Source organism: Cupressus sempervirens, chromosome 3 (assembly GCF_028749045.1).
Source record: "Cupressus sempervirens isolate cs-2001-9-10 chromosome 3, ASM2874904v1, whole genome shotgun sequence".
NCBI classification, from domain to species: domain Eukaryota; kingdom Viridiplantae; phylum Streptophyta; class Pinopsida; order Cupressales; family Cupressaceae; genus Cupressus; species Cupressus sempervirens.
The window spans coordinates 141,346,377-141,370,957 of NC_143120.1; the positions used below are offsets into that span (position 1 = coordinate 141,346,377).

At 36.0% G+C, this 24,581-nt stretch overlaps 1 pseudogene; it reads left to right on the forward strand.

Annotated features, from left to right (window-relative positions):
• The window catches only part of LOC149565154 (protein CTR9 homolog), a 133,432-nt pseudogene that overhangs the window by 31,355 nt on the left and 77,496 nt on the right, over nt 1-24,581 (forward strand).

The following is a 24,581-nucleotide window of genomic DNA, read 5'->3' on the forward strand; positions in this document are numbered from 1 at the left end:
GGTTCTTCCTCCTACTCCTTTTGAATTTGTTCATCTTTAGTACTTGGAGGCAGGGGAGTAGCAGAGCCTTTATCCACAACTAAAACTTGCAATGGGGATGAAGAAGTTATTTCAGGACCTTATGACTCTAGTGGCATTTGAATCCAGTCTTCCTATTGGGGCTCATTTGTCTGTGTATCCCTAGTTTTGTTTCCCACCAATTTCATCTCTACAAGAATGAAATCAAAATCTAACATCTTAAATATGTTAGTACCCTCCACATCCTACTCATCAATCCATTGTTACATTTCATCCTCTGATGTAGTTTCTTGTAGAGGTTCTTATGGTATTGATGGCAGTGTAGCAATATAACTTCTTCTTCTTTCTTGCTTCATGGCTCTTGCTAGCTAGGTTCTCCTATTCAAAGTTATGTTATCCTCATCATCCTCTTCTTCTTCTTTCTCTTCAGGAATGGGTTCTAAGATAGATGGTAAAGGCACTACTCTTCTGATCACACTTTACCTTTTCTTGACATGGGTTTTAATCTTTCTTCCTTTCTTGGGTGTAGAAGGGGATGCCTATTCTATTTGTTGTGGTGGAGAGACCTCCTGAACCTCAACTTCTATTTCATTTTTGCTAAGTGAAGTAAATAGTGGCAATTGTGGGTCATTGTAAACTTGTGATGCCCCTATATCCTCAAACCCTTATACATTTATTTCCTCTTATTGTTGGGGTGCCAAGATTTCACCTTCCTCTAGCTCAACTCTTTGAGAAGAACTCCTCATTCTTTTTTCCTTTCCTTTTCTCTCCTTGGGGTGATAATATCCAACTGGTCTGTCAAGTTGGTATAACATTTTGGGCCTTATTGGTGATTGAGCTGCAAAGGTAGGGATGGTGACTTTCTTCCCTCTACCTTTGGTTGGGTGAGCTTGTGCATGGATAATTATTGTCTCAGGTATTGGATCAAGTTTAAATGGTTTCTTGATCCAATCTTGTGTCATTTTGATGACGTGCCTCACTTGATGGTTAACAACAAAATTATCTTCCTTGTCAACCTCAACATTCACAATTGGCTATTCCCCAATTTTATCTTTGTTGAAAAAAATGTCAAGAAACTCCTCTAAGTCCTATTGCAATATCTGCAATGGAATCTTTATTTTTAAGGCCTTTTCTACCAAATACAAAGTCATCCTACAATAATTATTGATACAAAAATTGTAGACATTTTTCGCATTCATCCAATGGTCTTCAAAAGATTTTTCATGTGTGAATGCTTTTCCTGCTAGATACTATACTCTCTCGATATTATTAAAACATGGCCGTGGAAAATTGTACTCTTCCAAGATATATTGATCCCATTTACACTCAAAAGAAGGGATATCTTGCTTCTATTTCACTTGAAAAGGTCCTATGATCAAAGACCATGTCCAACACTATTTATGTTGTTTTCTAACCATGTCATATGCAGATGAGAGTTGTCGTGAAATATCTAAGAGAAAAATTCTATAACTAGGATACATTGAAAGCTTCTTTAGGTTGATCATGGTACCAATTCCATTATTTATGCCACTGCATCATCAGATAACCTCTTTATAATCTCCTTCTATGAATTTGATTATGGAAAATATGAAGGCACCTTTAACAATTTTATATTCCTTTCTCTTCCTTGAGAGTCTCTTGTTCACCAATTATGGATAGACAATATATGGCTAAGCATTAGGATCATGCATGCTACCTCTTTTGTATAGCCCTAGATAGTTTGTCACTCTTGCAACTAATAAGTACACCAGGTAGGACACCATGTAGAACTTCTTTTTGTTCTTTTTCATCTCCAACTATTCACACAAATTTTCACTCAAAGCAGTGGCCCAATCAAGTGGCATCTTTTCCATCTTGATAGTGTCGATAAAATGTACCATGAAGATATTGAGGTGTCTGGCTTCCGGTAGACTCATTACTCTACTCAAAAGTATGATTAAGTATCCAATATCTTCCTTCATATATCCCCTTGTCATGTCCACTTTACTAGTTGTCTTCCCTAGAGGAGTCTTCTCTATAAGATAAGAGGATTGGATGATCTTAGAAGCCTCTTCTAAGTGTTCTCTATACCATCTCTCTACTGCCTCATAGGTTAACTTGATAAATTGATCCACCGTCAGGAGATGGAATACTTTCTCAATGTTGTTAGGTCATAGATCAAGAATCATCTCTCTTGTAACACTCTAAACAACCCTCTCTTCAGGGACAAAGTGTTTTGCAAGTATCAAAATGAGCTCTGAAGATTGCACTGACACTGGGTGAGATGCTGCATTCACTAAACCCCAATGAATCAAAGTGGAAACCATAGTAGATCTCTGTGTGGGTTTGTTAAAAATCTTCAAGAATTTCCCCAAATCAGTATTCCCCAAGTCTATATCTTTGATCTTAGAGTTATCATCATGAAACCTTTATTTTTCTAGAGGAACGCCTTGGAACTTGAAGACTATAGGTTTTGGTGCCATTTTCTCACCCAAGGAAGCTGAAGAGGATGCCATAATATCTAAAAAGAAGAAGAATGTCCATTAGTCAAAGGTTAGAGAAAAATGAATTCATGACCCCCTAGTAGTAACTTGAAAAAAACCTAAAAACCTAGATGCTTTGAAAATCACAAAAACCTAATTTAGAGCCCTAAAACATAAAAATTGGTGCACCTGGTGCACCCATTTTTGGGAATATTCCTTAAGGATAAGATGTGCATCAACTCACCTCATGATTTTAGGCTTAATTTTTCTTTAATGTGTTTTCCCCTTTTAAGTTGTGCAGTAGCGCACCTCATGAGGTGCCCTAGTGGGCACCTTAAATGCTTTAAGTTTATTTATTTTTTTATGTTTGTTGGTATTTTGAAAGGAATACAGGTGTGCACTAGTGCACCAAATTAGGTACATGAGTGTGTACCCTATATTGCTTTTAACTTGTTATTTATTTTATTGTTTTATGTTTTGTGAAGGAGGAAGTAAAATTTGGTGCGCAGTAGGGCACTCAGGGTGGTGTGCTGGTGTGTACAAAAATTTGATGTTTTTTGTTTGTGTTAGCACAGTGAGGAGAGAAAGCAGAGGAGTCACACCTTGCAAGTGTGGTTTTTTCACATTGGAGCTTTGGTAGAGATCAATGAAGGTGAAGAAAATAATGAGGAGAGGAGGGAGGGGGAAGAGTTAAATAGACTTGGGTTCATGGGATGTTGCACAGGTGCATTGTTGTGCATTTGCATAGCAAAAAATGTATTTGTTTAAAGGGTTTTTGGTGCACTAATGCACCTTATGACATGCACTAGCACACCTTATTTTTGCAAAAACAATCTTCTTCATCATAAATCTCTCTTTTCATCAATTGGCTTTTTCCCGTCAAGACCCAGACATGAACTAGGGCATGAGATTAAAATGTAGATCCCAGATTAGGAATCCTAAAAGCCTAGCCAAAAGTGGGGGGGGGGGGGGGGGGGGTTGTGCATTGTGGAACCATAATAGATACTTGATTGTAATGAGCTTTATCTTTGTGTGTATGAAAGGGTTCTTTGATATGTTTATAGCACTTGTATTATCATAATAAATTACCACATATTTAGTAATTTCATCCTCGATTCCTTTGAGTAGCTATTTGATCCATAGCACATTTTTACAATTCATTGTAGTAGCCATATATTTAGCTTTAACGGGATATTGAGATGTACAAATTTTTTTGTTACTGGTCCAAGTGACCAATCTCTTTCTTAAGAAAAATGCTCCATGACTTGTACTCTTTTTGTAATCAGCATTTCTAGCCCAATCAACATCTGTATAGGCTCTTAATTCAAAATTATCATTTTTCTTGTAATATAGAACATGGTATTTTATTCCTTTCAATTATCTCATGATCCTTTCAACAACCATTAACTGATTCTCCTTAGGATTTGCAAAAAAACTTGTAAAAATTGCAACAACTAGTGTAATGTCTGGTTTGCTATATACTAAATATTGCAATTCGTCAATCATAGACCTATACAATGTTTGATTTACTTTAGTAGAATTATTAGTTTTAGATAGTTTGTTTCCTATCACCACATGAGTTCTAATAGGTTTTGAATCATCCATACCAAAAGTTTCTAATATTTTCTTTACATACTTATAATGAGTGATGTAAATACCATATCTCATATGATATAGTTGCAAACCAACAAAGAGTTTTATCTCTCCAAACATAGACATCTCAAATTATTTCTTCATTTCATTTGGAAATGTCTTACACAATATATATTTTCCTCCAAATATGATATCATCAAAAAATATTTCAACTAGTAAGATCCCTTGACCTCCTCATGTCTTAAATCCATATTACTATTATCATCAAACTTAACAAGACCAATATTCATAAGATAATTTTGAAGCCTTTCATACCATGTTCCTGGGGCTTTCTTTAAACCATATGAAGCTTTGTGTAATCTACATACCATGTTCTTATTGTTTGGATCAACAAATCCTTCTGGTTGTTCAATGTAATCCTCTTCTTTGAGTATACCATTTAGAAACACTAAATTCATACCCATTTGATAAACTTTGTCACCTTTGTATGTAGAGTAAGCAAGCAAAGTTCTTACTATGAATCTTGCAATTAGGGAAAATGTCTCTCCATAGTCAATTCCCTCTTCTTGTGCACATCCCTTGCAAACTAATATTTCCTTATTCATTGTGACTTCATCATTTTCATCTAGTTTGTGTCTATACACCCAGTTGGTTCCAATCACATTCTTGCTCTTTGGTCTAGGTACTAGAGTCCATGTTTTTTTCTTCTCAATATGATCACTCTCTTCTTTCATGTCTTTACTCTAGTATTCATTCTATAGTGCATCCTTTATTAACTTAGGCTCATGCATTCTCAAAAAACATGTATCACTTCTAAAATTATTCCTTGTCATTGGTCTAGATTTTTTATCCCCAATAGTTTGTTCAGCAGGGTGATGTCTCTTGACATACTTTGACAATCTTGGTTATGTTATTCTTTCTTCAATGGTCTATGAACTTTAGAATTAATGTGTACTCCTCTATAAGTTAAATTGGTATTCCTTTCATGTACATTTATTTCAGTATAAGAATGTACCCCAACTTTTGTTTGCAACTCAGCTTGTGAATGCAACTCAATTCTTAAATGTAACTCAGCTCCTTAATGAAACTTTACATCCATTGTATGAGACTCAAGAGTCACTAATACTTGCCATTGTTGATTTACACCTTAGTTCAGAGCTTCATCAACATTCATGTCTTTATAGTGCTATATGAAGGTTTTTTTCCTCTTCAGATTCCTTCCTAGGTTCAACTTCATGTACCTTTGTATATTCATCAAATTTCACATTTGTAATTTCCTTGACTTTGTTAGTGTTAATATTTAAGCACTTATAAGCTTGATTTTTTGTGGAATACCCTAGTAATATACCTTCTTCACTTTTAGCATCAAGTTTGCCATTCCTATTGTCCTTAATAATGTAACACTTGCTTCCAAATACCTTAAAATCTATTACATTGGGTGAGTATCCATATTATAATTCAAAAGGTGTGGAGTTTGTACCTTTCTTGACTTGTACTCAGTTCAAAGTATGAACAACTATACTTATAGATTGTCTCTAGTATTTCAAAGGAACATTCTTCTCCGTCATTAGTGTTCTAGCACAATCCATTACAAATCTATTCCTCCTTTTAGAAATCCATTTTCTCAAGGGGTCCTAAGTGTAGAAGCTTGTCTTCATTTCTTAGTCATTACAAAATATCTCAAACTCATTTGATGTAAATTTTCCATCTCTATTAGATCTCAGACATTTCCAGCTTTTGTGAGTCTCCTTTTCAACTCTTGCCAGATAACACTTAAGCATTTGAAAAGCATTATATTATTCTTTCAAAAATATAACTATCATCATCCTAGAATAATAATCAACAAATAGGATAATGTACTTGTCATCTTTGTAGCTTTGTACATTAATTGGTCTGCACAAATAAGTATGAACTAAATCTAGAATTTCTTTTGAGGAGCGAGTCTTACTTTTAAAACTAGATTTTTTCATCTTGCCTAACTAACATTGTTTTCAAATCACATTATCAATTTTCTTCAATTTTTGAAAACCTTTGACTCTTTTCATGTTACTAATACTAACTAAGTTATCAAAGTTAACATGCCATAACCTCCCGTGCCATAGCCACATATCATAAAGTTTTACAAAAAGACAAGTAGAATCATTCATGTCAAGATAAAACATATTGTCTCTTTTCTAATCTCCATTTTCAATTAGTTTTCCACCAATGTCATAAATATTTTCTTTTTTGCTATCAAATTTAACATTGCAACCTGAACTATTTAAATGTGACACACTCAACAAGTTATAGTTAAGTCCTACATAGTAAGCATTGTCACACATGACTTTTCTATTAGTTTAATTGATCATTTACATTTTATTAGACAAGGTGTATCATTACCAAATCTAACACTATTTCCATTGTAGTAATCAAGGGTAATAACCTTAGTTTTATCTCTAGTCATGTAATGTGAACATCCACCATCAATGGTTCATCTACCACTTTCATTCACATAACATATCAATGCAGTTGTCTCATCTTCATCATAATCATCTTTCATGGCAACATACACAACTTCATCATCATGGTCATTAGATCCATCTTTTTTTTCCTCTCCAGCAATGTAGCAAGATTTCTTTCATTTTTATTTAAAATTCTTGTTGTTCTCGTCTCTTTTACCTTTGTACTTATCTCCACTTCTATTATTATTCTTCTCTAGACACCTAGCAACAATATGACCAACCTCATTACAATTGAAACACATGATAGTTAGCTTACCTTTGTATTTTCCTTTACCTCTATGAAATATCCTTTCCTATAATGCTCAAGCTCTTTGACATCATCTTCATCTGTATCATTGTCACTAGAAATAGGCTTGATCTTTTTATTCTTCTCTTTAGGTTCTTTTAGTGTCAATTTATCTTTGAAAAAAGATTCAACATTTTTAGTTTTGAAATTATCAAAATTAGAATGTTCAAAACCAATGAGTCTACCCATGAGTTCTTCAAGGGTTAGATTACTACCAGGAACACACCTTAGTTCTTGTATGGTAGAAAATCTATTGTCATAGATAGGCTGTAGGGTTCTTAATACTTTACTAATCTCAATCTAATCTTCAATAACACCATTTTCTCCTCTAAAATCATTCACAAAATCTTTTATTCTTGTGCAATACTGGACTATAGTCTCACCTTATTGCATTCTCATGCCACTAAAATTTCCTCTTAGACTTTCATCTTTGGCTCTCATAACATTCTTATCTCCTCCATAGAACATCTCTATGGCATCCCACATCTTCTTGGTAGAATTACATCCTTTGATGTCATCAAACTTTGAGTATCTTAGGCCAGAGGCAAGCACTAATATTGCCTAATTTTATTCTTTCTTCTTTTTTAGATCATCAGGAGTAAGGGTTCTAGTATGATCAACATGCTCAATGGTGATGGTAGGTTTTGCATAGTTTCCAAGACCTCCTAGATGTAGCTTCATCAAAATTTTCCATGCAGGAAAGTTTTCCTTTGTTCAGTTTGGGAACCTCATTTCTATAAATCTTGATCTTTAGCTTTTAGTACCTTCAAACTATTTCCTCACAAGCACCAATGCTCTGATACCAATTATTGGAACTATTTAGAATAATATGGGGGGGTGGGGTGAATTAGTTATCCGAGGTCCAAATGTACAAATAGAACTTTTATGTGCTTAATAGATTCATATCCATAAAACTATATTATGCATGCATCCATTAGATCATATAATTACTTAAGTTTGTAGGTCACTATCCTAGGTCAAAATAACCTTGTAGAAATATAAACATGAAATACCCAAAGCTCATTCACACAATTTGACACAAGGATTTTACGTGAAAACCCAATTTGGGTAAAACTACAAGTAACATGCTACCCAATTTCACTATTTTTGAAGTGATGCCCTGTTAGAGGCCAACCCTGTTAAGGTTATAATACACATTGTAATGTGACCTAGTTAAAAGTTTTTTCAATCAACCTATTAGGAGTGAGCCTTTTTAGAGGACTTTAGGACATCTCCTTCAGTCTCGTGCCTTCAATTTTGATTATAAAACTTCTAAACATCCGCCTTGTTGGTCTGACTTTTTCTGCAGTAAATTTTTTAAACATCTTTGAGAAATATTCGCCTTGTAAGCCTTACATTCATCTCTATTTATAAATGGTTGGGCGCGAAAATTTTCAAAATTCAAAAGAAGCGAATATGCTTCCTTATTCCTTGTCCTTTCTCCCGGGTTACCTTTCTTACTGTTTGTCCCAATCGTCAGATCTGATTAGATCTACCGCTGGCGTTATCTCGCTATTGAAAGTTGCATGCTCATTAAGTATAGCGAGATAGCGAGTGTCGAGTTTTTAAGCGGTGGGACCATGAAATGAATGTGCGGCAATCGAAGATTTGCTTATTAATTACTTTATTGTGCAGGTATACTTTGCAATTCGCCATAAAAAGGGGAAGAAGGACCCACTAGAATATCTGACATCAGAGCCGGAATGTTGATTTTTTCCGGAAGTTCCGCCATTTCGCTATCGGAAAGTTAAGGTGCTTCACCGTTAGCGAAGTAGCGAGGCCACGTGAAAATCTTAAAATGATGACATTGCATCTCGCTTGTATCATAATTACACCAGGTGGCATGACCTGTCATGAATACTGTTGTCAGAATCAGTTTTAATTAACGGGAGTAGTTACTGGGTACCCCCTTGCTTTTTCCGGCACGGAATCCTTTAAAGTGCCGAAGCTCGCTACCTCGCTATCGGAAAGTTAAGGTGCTTCACCGTTAGCGAGTTAGCGAGGCCCCGTGAAATGGTAAAAGATCGGCAAGATCTTTGATGACGTGTAATGACAGGTGACTGATAAAATTTGACATGTGCTAGCTATGCAGAAATCCGATTCTCATTAATGCTTACCTGACTAAATGTACAAGAAATCTGGAACGTCAGTTTGAAGTGAATCAACGGAGCTCGCTATCTCGTTATGAAGAGTTGCAAGGAAGATAATTATAGCGACATAGCGAGATGGGCCCACCGCCTTCTTTCTTAAGAAGCCCTGTAGCGTATCTTTCGATCATTTCTTGATCCGATCAACGGTTGTCGCCGCCTCGTTATGACAAGGTGCTTGTTCTTTATGCATAACGAAGTAGCGACATGCTGACACGTGTTCTCCGTCGTCAGTAGGTTTAAAGGTAAGCGCCATCAAAAGAAAGAATTATGTACATGGCAAGCTCTCATTGGGTAATATGACTGACATGGCAAGTGTAACTCCTAGTTGTTCTCTTTGTACCGCATGATCGTAGGATCTTTGAAGATCAACGGCGCAGTTTTAAATTAAAAATGTAGTGCCACTCTCTGTATTAATTAGACAAGAAAGCTTCGTCCGTGAGAAAAAACAGAGTATAATACAGAGAGATTGCATCAGTTTCATTTCACGCGAGAAAAGATTTGAAGCCATTCCTGTGCAGAAGCTATTACTGAAAGAAAAGCGTGCCAAGGTTGATAAGAAATTGTCAAGTTATCTGTTCGCTGAAATTTTGCAGGAATTCAAAGGAAAATTGAGACAGAATTCAAGTAAGTAAAACTGCCATCATCTTTGTGAGCTTTTAAGTTTTAAAGAGGATAGCTCAAGATGCCTCCTAAGAAGGGATTTACAGGAGCAGTGAACTACCTGGATAGAAATGTGCATGATGATTTGCTTGAGTTACTTCCTGAGTCCACTGTAGAAACGGTGCAAGTTAAGAGGTTGACCTCACTCAATCCTAGGCTTAGGGTAGCTGATGGATTGTATGATAAGGGTAATTGGGTCCGGGATGCTCAAACCGCTCAGACTGGTTTGAGTCTATTCAAGAAATGGTTTGCAGAGAGAAAGTTATATGCCCCTCATGCCAACATTTGGAATTTTGATCTTGGGAAGCTTGTTGTTCCCAGCGTGTTCATGGATTTTGACTTGCTTGAAGCCATAGCAAAAAACTATGACCAAGCCACTAAGGTAGTGAGGAGAGTAGATGGTGAGGCTTTAGTTACCATCAGTCCCGAGGAGATTAGGAAGGTATTCAGTCTGGGACCCCTCACCATGTATCATGTGCCCATTAATCTGATAGATTTAGAAAAGGAATATATATCCAAGAGGGATGTAGTTAGACAGGGTGCACTGAAAGCCCACATAGGCCGAATTGGAGGCCTCCCAACCATAACATCATCTTCTAAAGAGCCCTTAGAGAAATCATGTTTTAATGCCAGGGCAGTGGAGATATATAGGACCCTGTGCAGAGTCTTCGGAGAGGGCGAAGAAGATTTTATTCCGGTGAGCTTCATGTATATGATCACCCAAATCTCTTCTTTTGGTGTGGAAATAATTTTTGATTTTGCATCTTACTTGGCAAATGAGATCCATCATGGATTGCTGGAGATTGCACAGGGCAAGGTGGAAAAGGTTTGGGGTCAGTATTCCTTACTGATGCATATGTTTCTTTTTAAAGGGGCCACTTATTTTGGTAAGGAAATGGTTTTAAATAGAGAACAAGAAGGGGAAGCACTACCAGTCCAATTATGGAGTGCAGACATGACCTGGGAAGCAGAAAATGCTAGCTTCGTTAGATTTGATAGGCACTTTGCCTCCAAACTAAGGTGCCTCTTATTGAGTGACAATCCCAGAATCCCTAAGGCATTGATGCACCTTATCAGGCCTATGGACAAAACCCACAATCTGAAGGTTTCACATAATTGGGGAGATATTATCCCATATTCAGTTTCAACGGTCATCAGGATCTATGGTTTCAAAGGAACACCCCATGTGTTACCCTATCAAGTACCCTTGAAGGTAGGGATAGCTGAATTTTTGTGGCAGTTGGGAGGAGTGGAGGAGGCCTTTTTGCACAAAAGGGGGACAGGATCAATTTTTCCTACTTGTACTATAGCCCACCAATTTGTGATAACTAAAGAAGGATGGGTCTTTCTCCATAAATTTTTGGATCAATACAAAATGGCAGTGTCTCACTCTCGTTTTTGTGATGCAGAAGGTTTCTTTAACTCTGCCCTTAGATTGAGAATCAAGCTGCGTCCAGTCCAGCATGAATTCTATTTTCCAGAAGATATAATAAGAAATGAATACTCTCTCCATGAGCAAGAAATAAAGAAAGAAAAATGGAGAGTCTATTCAAAAATTTTGGAATTCATTAATTGTTTTGATAAAAATTTCAGTCCTCTTAGTAATGCTGCGAACAATGCAGACAAAGTACATAAACTCATGAGCAATTTCTCTGAGATAATGGAGGTAATGAATGAGAAGAAACAGCATTTTATTAATTCTTTTCCAGATAAAGCCAGAGAAATTATGAGAAAGTTGGGTTTCACTCCCAACATTGGAGTAGGTCCACTGGTGGTACGGAAGAAAACAGGGTATACTATTGTCCGACAGCAGGTGCCCGTTGTGCATAAAGAAAAACAGATTGTTGGATCTTCCAGCACTGTCCTAGAAGAAAGACCCCCTGAACCTTTCCCCAAAAGAAGAAGAATAATAAGGGAGGAAGAATCCCCTGATGAAAGTGGCTCACCTTCTCAAACCCCAATAAGAGTTGAGGAAGAACAACTCACCAGTGAGCAATTCGAACAATTGGGGTCACAAGGAGAAATTTTTGTTACACAAGCAGAGATTGATGAAGGGAACCCTCAGGAAACCCCTGTACCAAGTTTTGAATTAACTACAGCAGATTTCAGAGGAAGGGAATTGGACCCTGTTTTGGAACAAGCCAGTCAGCATTTTTTGTCTGATAACAATTTTGTAAGATCTAGGGCTTTCCATCAGTTTGCGTGGAGAGTAAACATGCACATTTTTGAGCAAAGGTGCAATAATATGAGAGCAGAACATCCGGAAATGGATGAGGCCTCCATTCAAAGTCTAATAAAAGAACAAATGGTTCAAGAGTTCCAAAATATAACCCCTGATGAGGGAAGACAGATGGTAAAAAATGCTAATGTTTTATTATTGCCCAATTGGGACATTGCTGACGCATTAGTTTTTAATTCTGTTTCAATTAATTTAGGGCTTCAGGATCCAAATAAAGAGGAATTCTTGGGTACAGCATTCAGCAATGATCAAGCTGCCCTTGTTATGTGGTCCCTGAGAAGAGGATCCAGAGTTACTTCATCACAGCCTGATGACTCAGGATTGACAGGGAGTATCATTGTAAGAAGAGTTGCTGACACTTCAAATGTACAGGCAGCCCACATGAATGTGGATTATTCTAAATTTGCCCTGGCTACTGCGGAAAGAGAAGAGAGGGAAATGATGGATATGCATAATAAATATGAAGTAGTGGTAGAAGCCTATAATCAAGAGGTAAAAAGGAGAATTGAGTTAGAAAATAGGGTGTCTCAATTAGAAAAGGTACTTGGAAAGAGAAAAATAGGAGAATCCAGTACATTAAGAATTGCATATCCCCCACAGTCATCTGTGGGATTAACCCCTATTATTGAGATACCTGACACCCCTGAAAGACCTCAATTCTATACTGCAGAGGAGTTTGAAGCAGAAAAAACCAAATTACATGAGTGGCAGATAGAATTTAGAAACCAGCAGGAGGAGAAATGGAGGCAGGGTGTAACATACTTGAGGGATAAAATACAATGGTCAAATTTTTATGACCAGTTGACAAGGGTTGTAACCCTCATAAATGAGTTAAATAAAGAAAAGAATGGACTAGATTCTCTTACACAGAAGTGGAGACAGAGGAATAATGATGTTACAATTATTTGTATATCTACAGTTCAAATGCCTTACCATCAGGTTGAGAGGATTTTTGATTTATTAAATCAATTAGATAATTTTGAAAATAAAAGAGATTCTTTACAGAGGAAATTGACACTCTGTTTTTCAAAATATCTTGCTAAGAAATTCACCCTATTTCCTTGTGCCTTAGAATCTGTTGATACAGTAAAGGAAAAGGACAAATGGAAAAAGGAAATGGATGAATTATTTGATAACAGAATAACAAACATCATCAGTGAAACTGGCTATTGGTTTTGGGCAAAGACAAATGAAGAGCTGGTAAAAATACAACTGTATTATGCTGATATAAGAAAAGAATTCGATGAATTAGAAGAAAATGCCAATTCTTTAATAAAGATACAAAGAGAAACCCTAAGTTTTGATTGGCCAGATGACGATACCTTCAACAGATGGAAAGATCAGTTTAGTGAACAGATGTCAGGAGAAGATGACGAGGAAGATGTAAGAGTAATTGTTACTCTTGTAATCAGCAATGATGACATAGAAAATCCCCAGGTTAAAGTGATTTTACATGTAACAGAAGATAATACATCACTTGCAGACCTTATGGATATGTACTCTGAAGATGAAGAATGATTGCGAAAGCAGATCATAACAACCAAGAAGCATAACAGAAAGGGACCCGCCAAGAAATGCTGTTGTAATCAACCTTTTGTTATTCTTGTTTTTTTTTTTTTTTTAAAAGAAGGGCACCTGTCAACTTCTGTAGCCTGAAGCTTGTTGCATCTCACATTATTTAAGTGAGATCCCAAGGCTAAAGAATGGTCCGAATTTGGTTTTCACTAAGTGTTGGGCTTAGTTCTTTTTTGGTCCAAAACATTTTGGAAAGATATTTATAGTATGCTTTTTGTCAAAATCTCAGAGAGAATGGATGAATAAAAAAAGGACTGTGCCTCTTCTCTGAAGGTTTTTCTGGGTTTTTTGTAAAGGATATATCATTTTCAAAGGAAATGAATACAAGTTATGAACTGTCCCCATATCTGTTCTTCTCTGAATTTTGTCTCCTTTTTAATACTAAGTTACCTTGATGTTGTGTGAGTAAAAGCTTATACAATTGATTGCAATTTAGTAAGACTGTACATCCATTTGTTATTGCTGTTAATTCAATGGATTAAGTAAAGGCTTTGATAAATGTGATGAGGTTGCTTGGGTGTTAATAAGGATTCTTGAATGATAAATTCTGGTAAGAATTGCTGATGAAAATTCGTTGCAAGGCAACAAATTAGATCTAAGAATTTACTTGACTCTGAATTCCCAACGGATTAGGCACTGATCGAGCATATTTCAGCCAAAAGAGAAGTATATTATAACTAGCTTTTTCCAAAATACATCATAAAATCAATTTTCATTTATCTTTCCTGTAAGATTTTCAAAGTTGGCCAGCACTTGCCTGCCTAGATTGTTTTAGCTTCATTTAGCCATTGTTGTTGGAAAACATCTGCAGAGCTATAGAAGATTTCTTGGCCATATCTGTTCAAGGGATGTGTTTATCAGTTATTTACTTATATGTTTAAGGATTTAGAGATGAGAATCAAAATGAAACTAAGGATAATTCTCATACAATTATTCCATCTTTGAACCATCCCCGGGTGCACCCGCCTTGGTTTTACAGAGCCAAAAGAGTAGAAAACCGTCTAAGGTTTTATTGAAGTTGGGTCCTAATACTTTGCATATGCAAGTGATAATGAGAATTGGCTATTCTTTAGGTTGTGTATGTACTGATATCTAGGTACTAAGCCTTTTGTCGCCTAGTAGTTTTAGTACTGTTAACATTACCATTTAAACTCCAACACGCCTCTACCTCATCTAAAATAAACTTGACATTGTGTTGCAACTTTTGCATAGGTGTTTGATCATCAATAGGTTTCATTTGAGCATTCAAGTTTTCATGATTGGTTCACACCCTCACTTGTGGACCTCTCATGTCTAAAAATTATTGTACTATTTCAACAACATTTTCTTGCTTCTAAGCTAATAGTTCTTCAGGCACAGTTTCTTGTAAAACATTAATTTTGTTGAACAATTATAAACTCTTAGAAAGTGCATTGTTATTTTCATGTATGTATGCATATATAATAATGAATAATAATATTGTTTTCATGTATGTCAAAATAATAACTAATATTACCATTGGATCATGTAATAATGAAGTAATCAACCCAGTTAATCAGAAACTACCAATTTAATTGGTGTCTCGAATGTCATAGTACCTACCGCAACACTTTCCTAGATTATATCGAGTGGCTTCTATAATATCCTTAACAAAATCAATTTCAGCATTCAAGTTTTCAACATTTGTCAACACCCTCACTTGTAGACCTCTCATGTCAAGCAATTTATGTACTATTTCAACAACATTTTCTTGTAAAACATTAATTTTGTTGAACAATTATAAACTCTTAGAAAGTGCATTGTTGTTTTCATGTATGTCTATATATGTGTATGTATGTATATATATGTATGTATTTATATATGTATATATGTATGTATGTATATGTATATATTGTTGGAAATATTCAAGATATAACAGTTTAGTGAGAGGGGAGGGGTGAATCAGTAAACATAAAATTTTAAATCAATTCATATTAACCAGTAAAATATTTAATCACCTAATTTGCAGTATGTAGACATTCATAACACATAAGCATAGAGATTTTGGTGACCCAGAAACCTTCCAAAATAGAAAGTAAAACTGGGGTGGGGATGAAACCCACAAATCTTCTTTACTGTAGTAGGAAGTTAGCCGGTTAAGGCATACAATGATCACTTCTAGTGATCTGCCCTGTTAGGAGCATAAAGGATTGTTATATCCACCTTGTTAAAGGATTTGAAACATACTTCATAAGTATGCACTCTGTTAGGAGATTTGGTACAAAGACTGTTAAGTCTACCCTGTTAAAGGATTTATAAAAACTGATTCACCTGTTAGAATGAAACAGTGGATCTGAATACAACTGATTGCTGATAAGATCCGCTACGCTCTGATTGTCCTTGATATGACAGATAAAACTTTTCTGCTCCAATGCTGACTTTGCTGAAAACCTTCAAAATTCAGCTTACTTTCTTTCGCACACATTCTTCACATACTTCATATATTTTCATTCATCTAGAATGATACAATACATTACATATATATACCATCCTGGTTAAAATTACATGCAATGGTCGGTTGAATAAAAGTAGACAAAATTTAACTGAGTCGGCTGAATAGCAAAACAAACTCGATAGAACAAACTTCTTTGTTTATCGACTGAGCTCGGTTAACACTGAGTCCTATGTTAACCGACCGAACTCGGTTAACACTGCACCCATCTTTACTCGGTTAATATTGAGTTCTTAATTAACCGATCGAACTCGATTAATGCTGAGTTCTTAGTTAACTGAATGAACTCGGTTAACACTGAGTTCTTCTTTACTCGGTTAATACTGTGAGAAAAGTGTTGTCACTAATGGCAAATAACTTTATGCCAACAATCTCCCCCTTTGGCATTAGTGATAAAAACAATTATGTATCAAAGTTTATGTACAGAAATTGACATACATTTCAAAAAGTTTCCAAAATTGTAGATCTTATTTGTCTCCCCCATACAATATGCACAGTATTTACAGATCAATACATATATCTTTGCACGGATAGCTCTGAAGTTCTGAAGTTCTGTCTCCCCCTTTTTGACAATAATGCCAAATAACATATATTTACACTGAGATTTCAAAATGAGAGAAAAATTCTGAATGTACCTTGAGAATAAGAGCCAAAGTCTTATCCAAATTTATTGCAAAATTTTGCTGGAGGAGAGTGCAATTTGAATTTCTGCAGAAAGTTCAATCATATGATCTGCAACTGAGAAATTGTTGTCATGAATCAATGTTTTGGAATGAGCAATATGCTTTTGCATTGAAGTCATGACAGGAAGAATCATATTCTGGATATCTATGAGAGTAGACCTAATTCTTGCTTCCTCTCTCAGCAATTCTGCCTGTTTCTCCGACAAAAATCTTATTTTATGATGATGGGATGAACTTGTACTGAGGTCAGATTGCAGCACTTGGGCACTGACCTTCATATCCTCATCAATTTTATTCAACTTTTCTTTTATATCCTTGGTATACTTAGTAACATCACAGAGTTTTCCAAAAAGTGAAGTTACATTATTAAAAGAATTCTCAAAATTATTCAAAATTGTAGACAATTCTACCTGATTTAATGCAATATGCTGAGCAATGTGCTCAAGCACCTTATTGTCAAATTTCTTCTCTGCCTTTTCAATCAACTTTTCTTGGCCGGAGGTATCCTCATTGAATTTGTTTACAGCCTCTTCCAACTGAATCAAAATGTGTTGAGTAGAATCTACTTCAACACCTATAGCCTCTGTTATAATATTTTTAGCACTCTCAATGATGCTATATTCCAGATCTCTTTCATGCCGTAGCTGTTTCTGCCTAGCCTTCTACTCTAATAGCTGACTGAGCATTCTCATTTCATCAACTGATGCTGTATCAAGATCTATTTTAGGAAGGATAATGTCCTTATCCAAATCAATTTCCTCATCCAGTGTCTTTCTGGAAAACATGTATCTTTTTGCTTTACCAGCAAAGACTTCATCTTGACCCTTGTGAACTGAGACTATAGTTGATGAGGCAGGGCTGGCTGATAAGACTGGAATAGGACTATGTAAAGGAAGACTAAGAGATGTGCAAATGGTATCAAAAATTGATGTTTCTATACAAGATGGAGTGGAAGAGCTAATAGTTGCAAAAATTTGATTAAGAGAAGTCAAAATTGTAGTATTTGTAGGTACACTTATTATACATTTTGCAGTAGAGTTTGATGTGCATGATGAACTTACTGCAGAGACTGATGGAGACTCGGTTAATGAAGGTGGCTGCAGCTCGGTTAATGAAGTGATTGACACTTGCATAGATGGTATACGGAGCTGAGAGGACTTACCAGTAGAAGCTATTTCCATACTTGATGTAATTGTTTTGGATGGAGAGTGTGGAAGAGATGCAATGACTTCAGCTGTAATTTGTACTGGATCTTCTTCCACCATTGCTTGTTCTTTCTCCTCCATTTTTCTTTCAGCTTCTTCTTCCTCTAATTCTTTCTTAGCCTCTTCTTCCACTTCTAACATGATTGAATGAAGATCCTCTGGAATATCTTCAATATCATTATCATCTTCATCATCATCACTGTTGTCAGTGTCCTTGATTTCAACAGTATCATCACTGGATTTGTGTAGATGATAGATGTTTTTCCACATGTTTGTTGCATCATTTACCACATGCTCAATGTCTTTGACAAGTATCAAACAGGTGTGGAATCTAATCATCATATTGCCTTCATGATCTTTCAGTGATTCTTTCACTTCAGCATTAGTGAAACTCGACAGGAGATTCATCAGTGTCTGCTCATAGATGTCTTTTACAGTCTTGGTTGCAGCTTCCCATCTGATTTGCAACCTCTCCAATAGTTCTTTGGGGATCTAGGAGGCTATCTGGTCCGGTGAGTATTTCCATTTACCCATCTTGTTCAGTACCAGTTCCTTAATCTGCATCTTTTCTTGTTCTGTTCTGGTTTCAAACTTCAATGCTTTGAAGTTTGTGAAGCTAGCACCTGCTTCTAATTGCTTCAATCTATCCTCAAATGTGAGTGGAGGCTTAACAAGTACAGGTTCTTTCTTTCCTTGTCTTGTTCTCCTGGAGAAGACTGCAGAGGCTTGCCTTTTAGGTTTGGTGATGATCACCTTGCCTTTCTTTTGTTGAGGCTCCTTTTCCTTGTCTGACTCGGTTTCCTCTTCTTCTTCTTCATCTTCTCGTTTTCCTTCTGTTATCATAAGAGAGCCAACTTCCGTCTTCAGTTGGGTTATCTTTCTCTTTCCTTTGTTAATGGCCTGAGGAATTTTAATTTGGAGTTCAATTCTGGCCTTAGCTTGATCATATGTTCCAAAAATTGGTTGCCTTGGGTCTACTAGTTCATTCACCAGTGCTTCTATGATATCCCTGGCTTCATCAATTTTTACCTCATAGGGAAGAGGTTTCACCCATGCTACTTGAGGCCTGGCTGCCTGAATGTATACCTTGTCGCAATCTACCATGAAGCATATGTCTTCTTTGTATTCTTCAACCAGTTTGGGTGGAATTCGGAACCTATGATTCATCTTTTCCTTAAATTCTTCAAAATAGTTATCCAAAATAATATCAAAATTTTCATCTAGTTCTGCAATGAACTTGTTTATCTGATAAAGAATTGGTATATCTTTTCTCCATACTACTGATCCCTTTGATGGAAAAGATTTCTGAGTATAGAAGAATAAACAAATCAAAAGCGAACCGAATTTGCAGGGATTGTTCTTGGAGGTTCTAATGCTTTCCATATTCTTATTGAATTGGGATAAAAGTAATTCTGATAAATCAAATTCTAAATTCTTTTTCACTATTTTGTACGCCAGATCCACAGCTTCACAGGGTACACTGTTTGGACGGCTTGAACTATAGATTTTGTGAGCAATGACGTGAGTGCCAAATCTCAATTCGACGTCAGCTACAGTATTCAGCTTAAGTCCCCTACCATCCCATTCTGCTTGGGTCAGTTTCTGTAATTCCTCCCGACCTAGGGTTTTGGTAGTCTTGGCTTTGCTCAGCATGGGGAGTCCAGTAATATTGTTAATCATTTTCTTTGTGATGAGCACTGGTTGCTCTAACCACAATTGGCCATTGTGAACTCGACTGAGTACATACCTAACCCATTTAACTTGAAATTTCCTTGGCAAGTGCGAAATGTGGGTTAACCCTTTTGTTTCAAGATGCTTATGTTCGGGTTTTAGATTTCCATCTATGCTCATTTTACCTAGGGCATTATCAATTTCTAGGTTCCCAAGTTCTTGAATAGAGCATTTAAAATGAGATCTTATATCATTGACAAGAAGTACCTTTGAAGGAATTTGAGATTGAGCACCATTAGGGTCCAGTGATTCTGCAATAGTTGGTGCTAATTTGAAGTTCGGCGCCTTCCATTCCTCTCCTCTAACCAGCATTTCTGAGCCTTTCTTAGTCTTAGAGCTTCCACTTCCAGATGCCATTGTTATTGATAGGTGTAGAAAAATTCTGAATTGATTCTTTCGCTCTTTTGAAAAATTCGCTCGGAAATGTCTTAAGCTCGCTCTGAAATTGCAGAAAATACCTTAGCTCTTTGTTCGCAGTAAAAATTTAGATCAAATTTTGCCCCTTTTGATAACAAATTTGCCATAAATGTTTTGGTACGATGGCAGAAGAAATGACAGGTTGTCATCCACTAGCTCGGTAGATATTATTAACTCGGCGATTGAAAGAAAATATTGAAGTACCGACCTTACTCGGTTGGGTCACGAACCGACCTTGCTCGGTTGGGTCACGAACCGACCTTGCTCGCTTGGATCACGAACCGACCTTGCTCGGTTGAGTCACGAACCGACCTTGCTCGGAAAAGTCTCTTACCGACTCAACTCGGTAACTGCTATTTGGTTAATGAAGCTTTGTTACATCCAATCCAAACTTGGTAAAGTATTGAACCGTCCTGGAGTCAGAGTGTATCTACAATACTAATTTGATCCATCTTCTTCCTTTGGAGCTGCATAAGATAAATCTTGGAAGATGCAGTTCCAATGTTTCTTATATGAATACTAATTAGAAATGGTAGAGTCACCCACCTCTTGAGTGACACTCCTATCTGACTTATCTTGTTCGGTAGATTTTGGAATCCATTGCTGCTTCATTTGCTTTCGGATGTTATTTGCTTTGATTTTCTTTTCATCTTCAATTTTTTTGATATTCATGCAATTTTCGGCTATATGACCAAGTTCTGTACATGTATAGCACCTTACAGTTGTGTCCTTTTTCCTTAGGTGATGTCTGGCACAATTCATGCCAGTATGTCCATATTCTCCACAATAGTGACATCTGCACCAGGTGTTGTAGTCCCATCCAAATATGGTTTTGACAAGTTGTTCAGCTGGATTGAATGATTTGGATTTGCACTGGAATGCCTTGTGACCATGCTTTTTGCATTTGTAACAATTGCCTTCAAATTTTGGTTTTTCTTTACACTCATTTGCCTTGTGACCATGCTGATTGCAGTTGAAGCACTTACCATTGAATTTTGCTTTCCCATTGCTCCAGCATTTGTTTGATGTATGACCTATCTTGCCACAATGATTACAAGTGGATCTTTTATTCCTTTGTTCACCTTGCTTGGAGGATTCACCAGTTTCCTTGTATCCAAGACCAGGTTTGCTTGTTTGTCTTTGAAGATTCTGCTCATTCAATTGATTTACGTCTACCTGAGATTTCATCATCCTTTCATTGACTTGCCTTTCAGAGATTAGGTCATTTTCCAAGCTTTCATTGATTTGTCTTTCTGATCTCAAGTCATTCTGTAGACTTTCATTGATTTGCTTTAGAGTGTTCAAATCATTCCTTATTCTTTCATTTTGTGCTCTGAGAATTCTGATTTCTTCATTTGCATTGGTGAGTTGGTCTATGAGGTCTTCATACTGATGAGTTTGATTGCGGATTTCATGACTTCTATCTTCCAGTTCTTCTTGTGTTTTGTTTCTTTGATCCAAAGCTTCACATAGCCTGATTGACTGTATTTCTTGTTCTCTCTTAAGCTTTCTTACCTCTTCTTGTAGAGATCCATTCTTTTCTAGAAGTTCTTTGATTGCTTGGTCAGCTTCTTCTAAATTGCTTGATGGTAACAGGTCTTCAATCTTCACTTCAACATACTGATGATCATTCATTTGTTTTGCAAGATCCTTTCTTCTTTTTAGGGATTGAGAAAGATGTTCCTTTGCTTCTTTAAGTTGAACCATGGCCATTTCAAGATCTAACTTTTCATTTTCTATAACTTTCTCCAATCTGAATATCTCCATTGACTTTGATCTTTGCTCAAGCTGTCAAGCTTTGTCCTGAGAACCAAGTCAGCTCTAATACCAATTGTTGGAAATATTCAAGATATAACAGTTTACTGAGAGGGGAGGGGTGAATCAGTAAACATAAAATTTTAAATCAATTCATATTAACCAGTAAAATATTTAATCACCTAATCTGCAGTATGTAGACATTCATAACACATAAGCATAGAGATTTTGGTGACCCAGAAACCTTCCAAAATAGAAAGTAAAACTGGGGTGGGGATGAAACCCACAAATCTTCTTTACTGTAGTAGGAAGTTAGCCGGTTAAGGCATACAATGATCACTTTTGGTGATCTGCCCTGTTAGGAGCATAAAGGATTGTTATATCCACCTTGTTAAAGGATTTGAAACATACTTCATAAGTATGCACTCTGTTAGGAGATTTGGTACAAAGACTGTTAAGTCTACCCTGTTAAAGGATTTATAAAAATTGATTCACCTATTAGAATGAAACAGTGGATTTGAATACAACTGATTGCTGATAAGATCCGCTACGCTCTGATTGTCCTTGATATGATAGATAAAACTTTTCTGCTCCAATGCTGACTTTGCTGAAAACCTTCAAAATTCAGCTTACTTGCTTTCGCACACATTCTTCACATACTTCATATATTTTCATTCATCTAGAATGATACAATACATTACATATATATACCATCCTGGTTAAAATTACATGCAATGGTCGGCTGAATAAAAGTAGACAAAATTTAACTGAGTCGGCCGAATAGCAAAACAAACTCGGTAGAACAAACTTCTTTGTTTACCGACTGAGCTCGGTTAACACTGAGTCCTATGTTAACCGACCGAACTCGGTTAACACTGCATCCATCTTTACTCGGTTAATATTGAGTTCTTCATTAACCGACCGAACTCGGTTAATGCTGAGTTCTTAGTTAACCGACTGAACTCGGTTAACACTGAGTTCTTCTTTACTCGGTTAATACTGTGAGAAAAGTGTTGTCACTAATGGCAAATAACTTTATGCCAACATATATATGTATACATGTATGTTGTTAGAAATAGATAATACTAGGAGGGGGGGGGGTTGAATAAATATTCTACAAGCTTTTTCCCACAACTAAATACTGTTAATTACTTTATAACTTGCATAAGAAAGTAATCCAATAATCCTGAACAATAAATATAACCATGCACATAGAGAACTCATAAAATTATTATTTTTTAACTAGGGAAACCCTATCCAAGCGTAAACCCTAGTGGGGATGATACCCACTAGATGATTCACTAAATAATAGGATCCTATTAAGGATATTGCCCCTGTTAGGACTCTACAAAGTGCATATAGTGTCTTGAGTCCTTGTTAGAAGCCTCAACCCTATTAGAAGTTGGTGGATCAAATATAATGTATGTAAGAAGAGCCCACTGCCCTAACACAAAATTATACAATTTAGTTCTTCACAAGAATAGATATACATACAATACTTTTTTTCTGCTATATTTCACACTTATTCTGATCATACATTGGATGTAGTTCACATATCATCAACTTTGCATCAATCATAAATCTCACATAGATCATACATATGTCACATAATTAATCATATATCGTACACTTATCTTCACAAGATAAGTGTTGGAAATATAAGAGGAGTAACCAAGAGGGAAGGGGTGAATTGGTTACTACAAAATAAATCCTAAATCACTTAGATGTTAGTACAAGATAATCTCTAAACAATGTACTCTATAGTTTCTTAGTAAATATCAAAAATTCTCTGCAAACACTTAATATGAAAATCACAAGATGTTATCTACAATTACTTATTACTATAATTAGTTGCAAACACATAAATGAAATATCATGAACATATTTGACACCAACATTTAATGTGGAAACCCAATTTGGGAAAAAACACTAATTGCAACTAGTCACTAATTTTAACTCTTCTGAAGTGAGCTCTATTAATAGCCAACCCTATTAAAGGTTACAAAAAACATTGTTAGGTGTGATCTTGTTAGAGGATTTAATCACCCTATTAGGAGTGGCCTTGTTAAAAGTCTTAGACACTTCAATAGAAATGCCACCTTGTTAAAGGATTTATAAATAGATGCTAAGCCAACTTTGTTAAGAGATTTAGATCACTGCTACAATGGTTGGAGAGTAACAATGACATGACTTGATTTGGATGCAACTAAATTGGTGATTTTAGATCTCAACTCTAGCTTGTATACTTGATCCTTCTTGATCAAATATATATTTTTAGCTTCACAAGGATAAACTACTTTATCCTTCTAATTTGCTTCCTTTTAGCATCATTAGATCTTCAAAAAATCTTTCATTTATTCGCATACACTTCACACACTTTCTAGACCTCAACTTGTACTTTTATTTATATCTTTCATATTGCTAACTCATCTCAAATACAACTTATAATATTTAATATTCATCTTCTTAGTTGGCTAGAACCAATAGTTAAATCAATTGAACTCCAAATGCAAAAATAAGAAAATCCTTTTTTAGCCGACCCTGCTCAGTAGATATTAACTTAGAATAATTTCTTGTGTTAAACAAGTGAACTCGATTAAAATTGCATACCTTCTAAGTTCCTTTGGTAATCAAGTGAGCTTGGTTAACACTAGTTCCATCCAACATTTCCTTTATTAACTGAGTGAGCTCGGTTAACACTCATCTTCCATAAACTTTCCTTTGACACCTGAGTAAACTCAGTAGAAACTATCTTTTGAACTAGGAAAACTATGGAATGCTTAGTAGCCATCAAAAACTAAGCATACACTGACTGGTAATGATATGAGATTTTGTG